Source organism: Littorina saxatilis, linkage group LG4 (assembly GCF_037325665.1).
Source record: "Littorina saxatilis isolate snail1 linkage group LG4, US_GU_Lsax_2.0, whole genome shotgun sequence".
NCBI lineage: Eukaryota > Metazoa > Mollusca > Gastropoda > Littorinimorpha > Littorinidae > Littorina > Littorina saxatilis.
In genome coordinates this window covers 55405052-55420521 of record NC_090248.1, presented here as the reverse complement: position 1 = coordinate 55420521, position 15470 = coordinate 55405052, and the positions used below count along the sequence as shown (strand labels likewise).

The 15470-nt window shown below is 38.8% G+C and overlaps 1 long non-coding RNA gene across 1 annotated transcript; it reads left to right on the top strand.

The window, feature by feature from the left end:
* The first annotated feature begins 8148 nt into the window (after window positions 1-8148).
* LOC138965124 (uncharacterized) lies at window positions 8149-12272 on the top strand. Its single transcript, XR_011455315.1, has 2 exons — window positions 8149-8567; window positions 9698-12272. It is a non-coding gene; the product is annotated as an uncharacterized lncRNA (long non-coding RNA).
* Window positions 12273-15470: the final 3198 nt, after the last annotated feature.

Sequence of the window (15470 nt, the reverse complement as noted above, 5' to 3'; positions counted from 1 at the left end):
ATGCGTTTTGCCTTGTACAGAACGACTCGAATGTGTCTGTACTTCCTAGATTTCATATTTAAATAACTGAATACTACGGGTTTTTTGTCTGCTTCGACGAATGCGTACCCACCAGGACTGAAGCAAAAATGACGACGGACGAGCTCTCTCAAACATGTATAGACACAGTTTTGGCTTGGATGAAGGAAACCGTTTGCAGAATCAACTTCATAAGACCGACTGACTATTAGGATTGTACCTCCTTTGAGGTTGCTATGACCTATTTGGGACATGATTTGTGTATGCGCTGTTTATCATTTCATTTGATTTACTTATAGCATAGTTACGGAGCGTGTTTGAGCGCACCATTGCAAGTGTTGGTAAATTAGAACACAGCGAGTGTCCCTTAAACTTGTAAAGGTTGAATTCTAAAGAACACGTTCGCAAAATGGCTCTTCAGATTTTACACCTACGCCTTTGCTTTTATACCCGGAAGAAAAATAGCGGTACAATAGTATTCTTTTCATCGTGGAACATTGTCATTGTGATAAACCGTCGTGTGTAGGGTCGTCTTTCATCTTGACAGTCCTTTCAACCGTGTCTTTGTGCTACCTTAGGAAAAACGATTACTGCTCTATGCTTCTCAAAAAACATAATGTAAAGTTAAACGATGTGTTCACACACACACACACACACACACACACACACACACACACACACACACACACACACACACACACACACACACACACACACACACACAGTTCCATTGACGTCATGAGTTTGTGAGTTCATCATGAATTGGACCGCTCCGCCAAAAAAGTGAAATATCACAGGAACTATGGCACGTCTTAAATATTCAAACAGGAAAAAAGGTGTGGAAAAGAAGTTTTATGCGGTAAGCAAAGGCAGGGTTGTTGGTATATTTGACAATTGGAATGAAACGGCAAAATCGGTTAACTCATTTCCAAAGGCCGTGCACAAGAGCTACAAGACCCTAACGGAAGCTGAAAATGCCATGCGTCTGGCAGGAATACCGAAGCCAACCATCTATAAAGGTGCTGATCAGCAAGATGATAACACCACCACCAACAACAACAACAACAACAACAACAACAGTATACAAGTGAGTGATGAAGAAACTCTGGTGAAAGCGAGATATCATGATCAGAACGAAGAAGAGAACGGCAGTGACCCTGGCAACCATCATAGCTAACATGGAACAGATGACAAAGATTCGAAAGAAACACGCTCAGAACATCTACGAAACCTCACATGTGCAGATTGCAAAAGGAAAATCCCTTGGAAATCAACAAAACTGCCTGTGTATCAAATATGCCTTTTTTCACGGAAACAAAGACGATACACATGTGAGAGATGTGCAGTTGAGACACTCGATGAGAAGATCATAGAAGATGTCTCAAAAGTCATAAGTACCGAATCTCAGCAAACAACATCAGTGGAAGCGGCTGCCACGAATGAAGGCCTTCAGGGTACTTTAGATCATTTGATGAATGAAATGTCACAAACAAAAAGGCTTGTACAAAACCTTGAGAATGCGATGCTCAATGTAGTCGAAACGCTTGAGAACAACGACAGAAACCACAATGAAGAATTTCAAGAACTGTCAGACAACATAAAACGTATTCAAACACAGAAAGAGAGCAAGAGAAACAACAAAAGTAGCTTCGACCAATCATAGTCAAAAAATCCCCGAAACCGGATCCAAACAAAGTTAGGGAGGCCCACTGTCCTAAGCGTGAATAGTGCACAGAAGGCATTTTTTAGAGTGCTGTAAAAAGCTTCAAAATTAAGCAATGTTCTTATAGTTCAGGTTTGAAATGTAAAAGTACTTATACAATTGCTGTGCAAAGTTTGAAGCCTGTTAGAATTATACATTTGGAGGTATTGGACTGTAAAGTCAGGCAAATATGCGATTTTTTCACAACTGGGAAGTTCTGTACAGGGCGACAAATTAAAAAAAGCAAAAAGAAATGACCTTTTCGGTTTTATTTTATAAAACAGATTGCAGCAACCACAAATGTATCACAGTTGAACCAATAAATGCAATAAAAAGGGTTTTATAGCCGATTGCAATTTTAGGCTATATTGACGTCATCACACGAAATTTAAAAAACGCGAACAAGCAAATCTTCAGTGGTTTTACAGGTAAATATGTCATACGATATATCAAATTGAAGATCTCTTTGTGTACAATCTAGCTGTCATACTTTTGATGCTGTATAATCAAAACTTTACAACTTAAGCTTGAAAATCAATATTTTCAAAAATAATAAATTTAAAATAAAAACTATAAAATGTATTAATGTTCCGCAATGTCAATCTTTAAAAACATTTGTAACCTCACATTTTAGCATATTTCCACACATTGAATGATAATAATTTTACTTCCAAACAAGAAAACACTAACTACAGCACAAGTTTGCAGTTATGCGTTATATTTTAATCTGCCTGACTGAAAATGTGTGCGTTTCTTCCTTAACCTGTATATCCGCGATTATATAGCAAATTATGTGTATGTAAGTGTGTATATATCCATGTATGCAGGTATGTATGTGTGTATGTATGTATGTATGTATGTATGTATGCTTATGTGTGTATGTGAATATCTCTCTCTTTCTATCTCTCTCTCTCTCTCTCTCTTTCTATCTCTCTCTCTCTCTCTCTCTCTCTCTCTCTCTCTCTCTCTCATACACCCCCACACACACAATATCTGTTATCCTTGTTGCGGTGCAATTAAGGTTAGGTATCCAGCATGACAAAATCCCCAGCAATGCAATAATGACACAAACAACATATTTTCAACAAAAAAACTTTCACAGCAAAACAGAAATTGTCTAATCAATGAAATGTAACAAATACAATTGCAGAACAGAACAAAGAAACATTTAAAATATAACATAAGGTATTTAGCGCCAAAAAGTCAGATCATTAGTTATGAGAAGCAATTAAAGGCAGAGTAAGCCTCCCGTAAACCATCACAGATACGGTCAGGCTTTTACACACAGTACAAACACCATTTCATTTAAACACTCACCAATTGAGAACATCCTAGGTGCCCTCCGTAAAGAGCGAACAATTTTCAAAGAATTTATTTTTGCGTGGTTTATCTTACCCCTGAGCCATCGTGAACCCGTGTGATCCAGTTTTCCCTTTTTACAATGCAGTCGTCATAGTTAGTCATTTGAATGCTACTCGACGTGAGCTTATCTACAATAGCACGTTTTTTTTATGCACGAAACAACGGCTGTGGTTCACAAGAACTCTAGCGATGGCTTTTGACTGTTGAGAGGAACGGCGATTTGCACTGATAAACCGGCCGTTGTCTGCTACGACCCTTGCGTGACCCTGCTTCCGGGCTTTTCTTTTTTTAAACTTTCACAACTTCGAATTGTTCTGATCTTGTCTTGATGAAAAACGAATTCTTTTATGATTAAAGAATGTTTGTGTAACAAGCTGTCAATTTATTATTTAGATTTTAAAAGTTAGGTCTAGCGCAAAAACGAGGCGCCGTTGTTGTTAACGGAACAAGTCTACGAAAATAAATTCTTGGAAAATGTCTCACGCTCGACAGAAAGCAGCCAGGATGTTCCCGTTCGGTGAGCGTTCAAATGGAAGTATGCTTGTACTGTATTTAGACGCTCGGGGAGCTCTGTGATGGTTTACGGGAGGCTTACTGTGCCTTTAAGAACAATAAACAATTCAGCGCCATAAAAGTCATTTGAAGTCATCAGTCAGACTTTACTGAATTTCAAAAATCGTCGGGAAATGAATTCAGCATTATAACAATACCATCAATAAACACACAAGCATGAAGATAAAACAGAACAGACCGAAATTGTAGCACAGAATTGAATTCTGCAAACATATCGCGATCAAAGAAGAACACCAGGTGACTAAGTGTATTAAAGCTATCGTTAAACAGACATTACACATTCAATGAGATGTACCTACAGATCAGGTAATTCGTGCTACAAAACCCAGTGCGGATCATAGTCTAAAAGACATCGAGATATTACTAAATTATACAGTACTTCAGCGCCATACTTCTCTTCTTCTTCTTCTGCGTTCATGGGCTAAAACTCCCACGTTCACTCATGTTTTTGCACTAGTGGGTTTTTACGTGTATGGCCGTTTTTACCCCGCCATTTAGGCAGCCATACGCCGCTTTCGGAGGAAGCATGCTGGATATGTTCGTGTTCCTATAACCCACCGAACTTCTGACATGGATTACAGGATCTTTTCCGTGCGCACTTAGTTTTGTGCTTGCGTGTACAATCCCCGGCAAAAGAAACGCAACGCATTCGCGCCCATTGTTCCGAGTGATTTTTCGTCATTTTCAAATTGTCGTAAAATGTGAACCAGATAAGATAAATCAAAACGAAAAACAGATTCGTAGAGGATATTTTACTGGCTCTACGACAAATGCATAGTATTTAATCGTTTTTATCTTTTACTTGTTCATAAATTGTGTTATACAGGGTAGGGGTCAAGCGAGTCGTGATTGCAGGCAAACGTGTCTCTTCAACATGCTACACAAATCGTAAAAATGAATATTTTTTTTTAACAAGGTAAAGACATTTTTGGAGGAAATTCATTTCTCAACAACACAATTTAATTAGAATTATTCGCCAAAGCGTTTAAGACTAAATTTTTTTTTTAGCAAAGATCACTTAGACATTTGGCCACAAATAGCACCTGTTTTTCAAAGAAATCATCACGTCGATTCCGTGCGAATGAGCTTTTGCCAAACAACCCTTTGTAACACTGTCAAAGTGATCTTTGATAATATTTTGAAGTCTTAAACAATAAGCCATTAGCAGGTCTGCACATAAGTTGACCTGGGAGATGGAAAACATCTCCACACTTAACCCACCAGGCGGCCGCGACCGGGATTCGAACCCTCGACCTTCCGATTAAGGTTGAAACGCTACCTTTTGTTGGAGTAACCCAAGATGCACGCTTGACTTGGAAGAAACCACATATTGCAGCCACAGAGGCAACAGCGATTAACAAATTCGCACTAACGGAATGAGAGCGAAGACATATGTGTCTATGTGCACGTGTGTCTGTCTGTATTCATGTGTGTGTGTATGTTTGTGTTCGTGTGTGCGTGAGTATGTATGCATGTGTGTATGTGTCTGTCTGTCTTTGTGATTCTGGATCAAAATGTATGTGTTTGAGTTTGTGTGTGTGTGTGTGTGTGTGTGTGTGTGTGTGTGTTTGTGTGTGTGTGTGTTTTGTGAGAGAACGTTTTACCGAGAATTTACTTTGCAAAGCGAGTATCTACAGCTAGCCCAGCTGAAAAAGTACCACACGATGTACTATAGTATACTATAGTAAACTATAGTAAATGTACCCTGTACTATAGTAAACTATAGTAAATGTACCATGTACTCTAGTACATATTGTAGTACATGGTACTTTGTACTATAGTACTGTGTAGTAAATGTACCCTGTACTATAGTACTTTGTGGTACAGTAGAGTACTTTGTACTTTGTACTATGGTACTTTTTAGTGAATGTACCATGTACTACAGTAGTACTATAGTACATAGTACTCTGTACTATGGTACTTTTTATTGAATGTACCCTGTACTACAGTAGTACTATAGTACCTAGTACTTTGTACTATGGTACTTTTTTGTGAATGTACCCTGTACTACAGTAGTACTATAGTACGAAGTACTTTGTACTATGGTACACTGTGGTACTTTGTACTATGGTATTTTGTACTATAGTACAACAGTACATAGTACTGCGGTACAGTATAGTAGTAATAGTATACATGCATTTTGTGTTTTTATTTTTATTGTTTTATTAATATAACTTATCAGCTAAGCATAACAATTTTGTTGTTGAAATTAAGTTGATTAAAAAACATTGTTTTTAAAATTGTGTTTGATATCACCAGTAATTGTGCATGTAAACGTGTTGTGTGTGTTTTTACAAGGTAGTCGTACATATAAGATTTATTATGTTTTGTGCGTGCGTGTGTGTGAATTAAGCCGTTTGTTGGAGATGACATGAGATATTTTCAAACTTGTTAACTGTGCATTTGCAAAATACACGTAGGAATACTTTGTGCTCACACACACACACACCACACACACACACACACAGTCACACTGACACACGCTCGCACGTGCACACACACAAACACGTGGGTACGCACATATTCACTTAGGAGAAAGGACTTTTGTAACGTAAGATGTACATAAATTGTATAGTTAGTTTTTTGTAAACAGTTAGCATCAAATGTGAAATTAATATTTCATTAACGTTACCTTGGAACGCTTCTCACAAAAAAGTTTTCAAAAGAGAATTTAACAATTGCTTTAAAAGTTAAAGGATAAGGTTACGATAAGGATAAGATTTTATATAGTCCTGTGAGGTTGCCCTCATGGAAATTCGGGCTGCTTTCTCCATGGGGAAAGCGAGCTGCCATACAGTATACGGCGATACCCACACATTTTGTTTCCTGCATGCGTGTATTCATGTTTCCGAGCCCTGACACTTTCGCTGTGAACTTGGGTTCTTTGTCGTGTGCATGCGGCCACCGAGGAGAGTCTGCACGATGTTGACTCTGGGAAATAAATCCCTCGCCGAACGTGGGGATCGAACCTACGCCGATTGCGACAACTGGTTTTGAAGACAGCGCCGCTACCGACTGAGCTATTTCCCGCCCGCCCGAAACGCTTAGTAAAATGGTCTGCAGTGAAATTTTGAAACAATACCTTTTTTATGTTAAATTTAACGTTTGCCAAAATAATTCTTCATGTAGGATCAAGTGCAAAGTTCTTGGTTTGACCTGAAGTTGACTGAAGTTTGCTGTGTGTACAATATTGTTTCATTTTAAATAATTTGAGAGAGAGAGAGAGAAAGAGAGAGAGAGAGAGAGAGAGAGAGAGAGAGAGAGAGAGAGAGAGACAGAGACAGAGAGACAGAGAGACAGAGAGACAGAGAGAGACAGAGAGAGCGTTGTGGCATACAAGCATTACAAACAAGTTTTTTCACCCATGCAGAGAGGCTCCCCTATTCTAATCACATCATATACACGGACATTCACACACACACACACACACACACACACACACACACACACACACACACACACACACACACACACACACACACACACTATGAGATTTAAAAAAAAAAGTTATAGAATATGTACACATCGAATGCTTAACAGAGAGAGAGAGAGAGAGAGAGAGAGAGAGAGAGAGAGAGAGAGAGAGAGAGAGAGAGCGGGGGAGAAAGGGAGGGAGAGAGAGGGAGGGAGAGAGAGAGAGGATATTATTACGTCAGGATAAAGGTTTTAGGCTTAGCCTCATCTTCCAACCTGTCCTTGCAGGGCCGGACTACCGGGGGGGGGGGGGGGGGGGGGGGGGTTATGGGGGTTGCGCAACCCCCCCCCTCTAGCCTAAACATGTACCTCACTTATTTAAAACATTTTTTATTATTGTTTATTTTATGCCGTTTCATGCAAGGAGCGACCATTTTCCTATCTCAGAATATGACCTACCCATCAGCTTCAGGGGGCACATCCTCCTGGACCACCGCTGGCAACCCCCCCCCCCTCTCTCCTCTTTGCCTAGTCCACCCTGCCTTGGAACATATACAGAGAATAATTGTAAACGTAAGCAAAAGACTGCACACCCACACACACACACGCACGCACACGCACATGCCGCACTCACGCCCACACGCATGCACATACACAAACCGCTGACATTCGCTTACCGAAACACACACACACACACACACACACACACACACACACACACACACACACACACTCACACACACACACATATATATACCCCCACATCCCCCCACACACACATCCCCCATACACACACATACTGCGTAAACTCACACACCGTCACACACACACACACACACACACGTACACACACACACTTGTGTGCGTTGCTTATCCATGCACATGCTAAAATGAACAGAGCAGTACCTAAAAGGAACTGTAACTCATACAATTGAATAGCTAGTAAAAACATTTAAGTTTTGGTTGAGTATATATATACATAAAATATTGGACTATCAAAGTCATCAAACACAAGACCAAACAAAAACAAAAACAAACTGAGCCGGCTACTTTCGATACGAAGAAAGGGTTAGTGTTGGGCGCATAGTAAGAATCCGGGGCAGAGTTGGAATCTCGCGGGACTTCGTCACGCCTCAGTAGATTTCCAACAAAGCGCGTCATTTCCGGAAACGCACCGACTCATTCTAGAAATGGCCCTCCTTTCGACTGGCGATGCCAGTCTGATCGCCAGTCTGCCTCTCGCCCTTGACCATGATGGGTGACCACAGGGAAGAGGTGGACAGTTTTGTCGTGGAACTTACGCAGAAAATACAACCGTGCTCACGCAGAAGTAATATATGACAATATTGTGCTTTTTCTAAAAACAAAACGTCCGGACCACATTGAAGATGGGAAGTCTTCGAAGTTCAAGTGGTGGGTGCGTGAAAAGAAGTTTCAGCTCGTGAACTTTCCAGGATTGGACTTAAACGACGTTCTCTGCATACCCAGCAAACAAGAGGTAAGTTCGTAGTTATGAAACGTGACTGAAAGTATTTCGCTATGTTGTTTTATTTATTTTTTCGCATGTTTATTTTTGTACAGTTAGAGTTATGGTTTATCTCAACTGTTCTTGATTCCATGGCTGTCAGTGTCACTGTCAGCCAAATTTCTGTTGACATTGAGACTGAAAGTATCAGATGACATGTTCTATGGTCCATCCAGTGAATAAAACTCAGTTTCAAAGTTCTATGCAACCATGTGTGATCAATGATAATTCAATGTGTAACAGGTTTCCTAAACAATCGTCCATGTAATACGAGCTGTGTGCCTGCCATTAGAGTCATGCATTTTCAGTCCTTTAAAGTTTAAATGATTCGTATCATTCTCTGTACTTTTTTCTGTAATACTCTAGTTATAATAACACAGACATGCAACAAAAACATATCCATGTCAAACATTTTGGTTTCCATGTCAACAACCAGTCAGAAATCAAGTTAAAACCTTAAACACAGGCCGAAAAATAAGTTATTACCTTTTGTTGTTCATAACTTTACAGTTACACCGTGACATAGTTACAATTCAATTGAATATTCTTTAACTTTAAGTGCTCAGCTATCATTGTAATAAAAGATTAGATGAAGGTGTTCATAACTTTACACTAATCTTGCTTAAAATTAATCTGAACAATGACAACTCATGGCTTAAAATTTATTCAGTTACTTCAGACAAAAGCTAATTAGGTTCATTAATATATATTTATATAACTAGTTTCAATATTTGCCCCCAAACTTCCTTGTTCCTTTGATTCCTACAACATTGGTCTTGCTTAGACTTAATTAATTCATTTTGTACTGTTCATGCAGATTAATCGTAACACTTAACAAGTGTCATCTGTCAGTTGTAGAACTTGTACCCTCTCTTAATTCCAGTAGAAAGCACTATAGTTACAACAGCATATCATAATAAAATTATGATAAAGAAATATCATTTTGCGCTCTGAATTCTCAGTATTTCTCAGTTAATTATGTAAGTGTCCACTTGATCTGTTGTTGTTGTTGTTGTTGTTGTTGTTGTTGTTTTGTTGTTTTTTAATATATCCAGACCTCAATGAGTTGTTTTGCTATGATTGTTGCTTTTACTTGTGTGCAGAATGCTGAGTTGCTGCTGGCAAACATTCCAGTGGCTGTGATGCGACAATGTCACTGCCAGATGTTCAGAAAATACAGTCATCAGAGGCTTCTGCAACATGGACGTCCTCAAGAAAAAAACATGTGCGGCATGCCATTTTGCTCAAAACCAGATTTGGCAGACTGGGTGCAGAGTGAGAAATGTCACTCCTGGTGCCACTTTGACTGTGCTGGGGTGGAGATGACGAGAGCTGAGGTCTCGGCAGAAGATGTACATTTTGTGTGTGTTGTGTGCAAGGACTGATGAGGAAGTGTTGATTTATGTCTTCTACCTTCCACCTGCATGGGGTTTTTTCCTTCTCAATTTGTTCATTAGTGCTGTATGATGTTCACTCACAGACTTTTCTCTGCACATATTCAGGGGGTGACGGTGTCCAGAACGTATGTGTGTATGTGTTTTCAAAAATCATGTTGTTGTTCTTTCCAAATCGTCTCTTATTGACTCACCTGAGTAATTGGCGAGTCTAAGAATTCATATACATGTGTCAATCCATATATCAGGCCAAAAAAATTAACATTTGAGGTTAGCTTGGTTGTTTTTCAAGCTAGACCTCTGAAAAATTTAGGGTTCGATGATCTTACAAAGTCCTTTGTACTGGAAACTTGCATTCTCCCAGTAAGGTAATATATTGTACTACGCTGCAAGCCCCTGGAGCAAATGTTTGATTAGTGCTTTTTTGAACAAGAAACAATTGACAAGTGGCTCTATCCCATCTCCCCCCTTCCCCCGTCGCGATATAACCTTCGTGGTTGACAACGACATAAAACACCAAATAAAGAAAGATCTTACAAAGTGACCTCAGTTTGGTTGACCCTCTTCAAATTTTGGGGTCACAGCGGGGTCATGTTCGTTTCATTTGATTAAAACTTGTGCGTTGAAGCTATATCAGATGTTTTTGAAGCTACAGGTTTGAAACCTTGTATACTTCTAGTGTTTGATAATCTCCAGACTTGACCTAAGTTTGATTGACCCTTGTCAAGTTTTGGGGTCACAGGGGGCCAGTCATGTTTGTTTCATAAAACTTAACGTTGAAGTTATCTCAGATGTTATTGAATCTTAAGCTTTGTAACTATGAAAACTTCAAGGGTAGTTGTAGTTGATAGCCAACATGAATCTAGTTTTGGGGTCACTGCGTTGTGTCATTATTGCATTGCACAACTTTGTCACATTTTCCATATGTTTAAATCAACATATTCAGGGGGTGTCCAGAACGTATGTGTGTATGTGTTTTCAAAAATCATGTTGTTGTTGTTTCATAGTGGCACTGGGTTTCTTGTGCAAAGTTTAAACGGATGTGTTTTGCAATTTTTTTAGTCGTGCTGTACAGTTTGACGCCAGTTTACAAGTAGTGCTTCTGCTGAGCATCAAGATGTGATTAATGTATTTTTGCTGTCTGTCTTATGGATTCTTGTGCAAAGTTTAAACAGAGGCATTTTATAATTTTTAAATTGTGCTGTACAGTTTGACGTCAGTTTTCAAGTAGTGCTTTTGCTGTGTGATTATTTTGATGTGATTAATTTATTTGTGCCGTCTGTTTATTTTTGTGTGTGGGTGTGCCAAGTTTTTACAGAGGTGTTCTCCTGTGAATGTGAGTTTTAAGTAGTGCTGTACAGTTTGACCCCAGTTCACAAGTAGTGCTTCTGCTGAGCATAAAGATGTGATTCATTTATTTTTGCTGTCTGTCTTATGGTTTCTTGTGCAAAGTTTAAACGGATGTGTTTTGTAATTTTTAAGTTTTTTTTGTGCCGTCTGTTTATTTTTGTGTGTGGGTGTGCCAAGTTTTTACAGAGGTGTTCTCCTGTGAATGTGAGTTTTAAGTAGTGCTGTACAGTTAGACCCCAGTTCACAAGTAGTGCTTCTGCTGATCATTAAGATGTGATTCATTTGTTATGTGCTATCTCTTAATTGTGTGTGTGTGTGTTAAACAGACATGTTCTACTGTGGCATTTAGATGTGCTGTACAGTTTGATTGCAGTTTACAAGTAGTGCTTCTGCTGTGAGATCATTGTGATGTGATTAATTAATTATTAATGCTGTCTATTTGTTGGGTCATTGTGCCAATTTCAAAGTGTGTCTTCTGTGACATTATAGTGCTGAACAGTTTGACCCCAATTTTCTAGTTGCTTCTGCTTTGTGATCATAATGATGTCACTAATTTTTTTTCTTGTAATTTTCTTGAAGTATAGTTTTTTGTGTGTTTGACTGTCAAGTTCAAACAAGTATCTTCTGTAACTTTTGAGATTTGCGTTACCGTTTGACCCCAGTTACCAAGGTTTGCCTCTGCTGTGTGATAATTGTGGTGTTATAAGTTACGTTTTGCAGTCTTTTGTGATTTCTTTGCCATCGATCCATTTTCATGCAAACAGCACAAACTAAGCAGTAACGTACTTTGTTTTAATCAATAAGGCAACTGAGGCTGTATCCTGAATAATGTCATTATTGTGGGTATGAAAGCTTTGTGCACCGTAAAATATTTTTTTACCCTTGAACATTTCTTCTGAATTCCATCTTCTAATTTTTGTATCTCTGTATTTGTGAACAACAAACTTGCCTAATGATGTTTGCCTTTCCATTTTGTGTGTATAAAACTAAATGAAATGGTGTGTGTGTGTTCATTGGTGCCCATACATTTTATGTGTTTTTTTGTGTGGGAGAATTAAAGTTTTGATTTGCATCACTGATTTCTTTGTGTTGGTGTTCCTGTGAGACTGTGGGGTCAAAGACAAGCATTTGACCTAGGGTGTGAGTGTGTGTGTGCATTGCTCCTCAAGCATCATGATGTATGAATTGTCTTTTCTTGTCTCAATATAATGACATTATATAATTTCATGCGGCTTTCCTACTAAGACAGAGAAGTGATTCAGAGTGAATCAAATGAAACATAATGCATGTGGGACGTACAAAAAAATATAATTGTAATCATGTGAGGTGTTAAAAACGTGCATAAATCCCTTCAATTAACAAGATGTTATGGTTTGAGTACCTGAACCAACCTTGTTATTTTTGAGTCACTTGAGAAAAAGTGACTCTATGTAATCGGTCAGTGTTAGTCTGTCCAGCCGGCCGGCCGTCCGTAGACACCACCTTAACGTTGGACTTTTCTCGGAAACTATCAAAGCGATCGGGCTCATATTTTGTTTAGTCGTGACCTCCAATGACCTCTACACTTTAACGATGGTTTCGTTGACCTTTGACCTTTTTCAAGGTCACAGGTCAGCGTCAAAGGAAAAATTAGACATTTTATATCTTTGACAAAGTTCATCGGATGTGATTGAAACTTTGTAGGATTATTCTTTACATCAAAGTATTTACATCTGTAGCCTTTTACGAACGTTATCAGAAAAACAAGGGAGATAACTAGCCTTTTCTGTTCGGCAACACACAACTTAACGTTGGGCTTTTCTCGGAAACTATAAAAGTGACCGGGCTCAAATTTTATGTGAACGTGACTCCCAGTGACCTCTACACTTTGACGTCTGCTTTGGTGACCTTTGACCTTTTTCAAGGTCACAGGTATGTCTTGAAGGAAAAAAATTGAAATATCATATCTCTGAAACTATTCATCGGATTTGATTCAAACTTTATAGGATTATTCTTTACATCAAATTATTTACATCTGTATTGTGTTGTGAATAGCAATTTCTTCCTGTCCATCTGATGCCTCATATAATATTCAGAACTGCGAAAGTGACTCGATCGAGCGTTTGCTCTTCTTGTTTCCGTTTTAAAGCCAGGCGAGGCTTCTTAATCCTCACCTTAAATGCTAAAATTCGTTTTTGGCTGCATGCTGCCCCTGCAATCCGCCAAGGCCTAGGCGGCCCTTGGACCCCGGCAGTAAAACAAAAGTTCAGTCGCAGGCAAAATTCAGACTCCCACCCATGTAGTGTAAAGCCATTAATCACAGTCATAAGTTTGTTTTCATATTCTGTTTGTTTATAAATTCAGTTCATTGATCTCTGTTTTGGTCTTCGCTTTGTTGCTTTGGTTGAAAAAAGTGACCTTCTCTCCTTCTGAGAAAGCTACCTCTCTTGTGTGGTGTGTGAATTTAATTAAACAAATCATGAAATGTATGCATTGGCAGTGCTTCCTTCCCTTTGTTTATCAAAGACCAAATGGCATTATTCAAAGAAAAGTCATACTCAACTTATATGATGCAATCAAGCACACAAAATGTAGCACATATAACATAGCACAGTTGTTCCAAAGAAATATAAGAGCATCCCTTGTACCCCCAAAAAAAACACACACACCTTGCTTAGCATCATAATGATTGGGATAGGCAGACACTGTGTACATTGAAACTGGAGATGTATTCAAATATACCATATTACCAGGTTTTTCACATATGCACACAAGCACACATTTAGTGCTAATTTTTGCATTAACTGACTTTAATCCTTTCAAATTCTTACACCCTCTGTATGAAAATTATGGTACCTCCTGTTGATCTTGTGCCACCAGGACAAGTTGTTCACAACCATTACTTAAAAAGTGTTGAACACAAAAATATGTCATTTTGTTCTCAGTATTTACACATTCTCAAGCAAGTAATAAAAAATTGTTCTGCGCTTCTGCCCATATATATAGCTGTTGAATATAATCTTTCTCTCATAGAACACACTTGGGACATATACATACATGCATCTTCAATTTCTGTGACACTGGGTGTTCCCAATGACACAAGAATGGCCGGTCACAATGAGTTAACAGTCAATAATGTTAACAATAAACCTGTTAAGATGCAGGCGGCATATCATAATGAATTTGATACTGAATGCTGTTGGTGGCTTTTGTATTGACAATAAAATATAAAGAACGCAAAAGTTTACGGAATACACAGAAATTATCAAGCGAGTTTGTTAATGGATTTTACTTTACAATAATATAACATACTTACTTTTAGATAAAAGAAAAGAATTAAGTGCAAATACAATTTCCACTCAGTAAGTTACATTTTTGTGCAAACTGACCCAAACTAAATGTTAACTGGTCCTTTGACTCCTACTTACAGTTACCAAATACCTACCCTGAACCTAACTATATGTATAGATGTTTGGCATGATGATGATGGTGTGCTTGGGGTACTGTGTGTGCCGGTGCGGGTGTGTGTGGAGGGGGGGATGCATAAATATAGCCACACACATACCCAAACCAACTATACTGTTTCAACTTTAACACAGTACATTGAAGAAGAAGACAATCAAGCAACAATTAAGTTACGCATGAGTGTTGTCAACGTTACTTAAATTGTAAGGGTAAACTTCACTAGCACCAGTTAAAATGGCAAACTGAAGCGCTCGATCGTTTGTTCAGAACGACGTCAAAAAGATCTCAGCCGGCCCGACTCAGTGAAGTCAGTGTTTATTTTTCCAAGGTTCGTAAGTAAGAAAAATAGCAGTTGGTATGATTTTGTCTAATGCATCTGTTTTATTACAACCAACTATTGATATTTTAAACATACGCTGATCATTGTAGTCCATCAATTATCATTTAATAATCGCATTCTAAGAAAGAGCAAAATTCTCACTCTGCGCGCGGTTCATTTCCAGAATCGCGTAGCGCGAAGTTGGAATTCCAACAATGGCGGCCATAGTTGGAATTCCAACAAAGCGCAGGTCATTTCCGGAAAAGCGCCGCTGACTAGATGGGACGCAACAGCTAGCATGCGAGAGTTATGTCCCTTTAAAATCGAAGAGGAGACCACTCCGAAGTAAATCAAGGGACAGCTCTAGTA